Below are 206 nucleotides of genomic sequence, written 5' to 3'. Positions count from 1 at the left end.
GTGTGGGGTGAGCTGGCAGCACACAACCTCCTTAACGATCAGTATAATTAAGTTTGGGATCTTTTTTATTTATATATAAACTAAATGAAATTTCTCTCTTTTAAAGATCTGGGTTTTCTTGTCTAATTTTTCTTGCTTCTTTAAAGTTCTTTGGTTCCTTAGAGCGTGCAGCAGCTGGCCGTGCCATCCCAAGCGCGGGGGGGGGG

This window comes from Eurypyga helias, unplaced genomic scaffold (genome assembly GCF_000690775.1).
Source record: "Eurypyga helias isolate BGI_N326 unplaced genomic scaffold, ASM69077v1 scaffold21903, whole genome shotgun sequence".
In the NCBI taxonomy this organism is placed as follows: Eukaryota; Metazoa; Chordata; class Aves; order Eurypygiformes; family Eurypygidae; genus Eurypyga; species Eurypyga helias.
The sequence above is the reverse complement of the archived record's forward strand: the minus strand, read 5'-3'. Positions refer to the sequence as shown.